This window comes from Echinops telfairi, unplaced genomic scaffold (genome assembly GCF_000313985.2).
Source record: "Echinops telfairi isolate 266 unplaced genomic scaffold, ASM31398v2 ScPeMD7_7469;HRSCAF=8507_0, whole genome shotgun sequence".
In the NCBI taxonomy this organism is placed as follows: domain Eukaryota; kingdom Metazoa; phylum Chordata; class Mammalia; order Afrosoricida; family Tenrecidae; genus Echinops; species Echinops telfairi.
Window position 1 is genome coordinate 36,487,685 of NW_022111372.1, and position 401 is coordinate 36,488,085.

Sequence of the window (401 nt, forward strand, 5' to 3'; positions counted from 1 at the left end):
GTCTTCTTCTGGATCAAGGAGGTTCACTTCACACTGTCTCTAGATCAAGGAAGTTCACTTCACATTATCTTCTTCTAGATCAAGGAGGTTCTCTGCACGCTGTCTTCTTCTAGATCAAGGAGGTTCACTTCATGCTGTCTTCTTCTGGATTAAGGAGGTTCACTTCATGCTGTCTTCTAGATCAAGGAGGTTCACTGCACGCTGTCTTCTTCTGGATCAAGGAAGTTCACTTCACGCTGTCTTCTTCTAGATCAAGGAGGTTCACTGCACGCTGTCTTCTTCTGGATCAAGGAAGTTCACTTCATGCTGTCTTCTTCTAGATCAAGGAGGTTCACTACACGCTGTCTTCTTGTAGTTCAAGGAGGTTAACTTCACACTGTCTCTAGATCAAGGAAGTTCAC

General features: G+C 44.4%; 1 long non-coding RNA gene across 1 annotated transcript in view; it reads left to right on the forward strand.

Moving 5' to 3' along the window:
- Positions 1-251, forward strand: part of LOC123521059 — a 20,030-nt gene extending 19,779 nt beyond the window's left edge. The window contains exon 3 of the long non-coding RNA XR_006679549.1: positions 88-251. This is a non-coding gene — a long non-coding RNA (uncharacterized LOC123521059). The remainder of the gene's footprint in view (positions 1-87) is intronic.
- Positions 252-401: the final 150 nt, after the last annotated feature.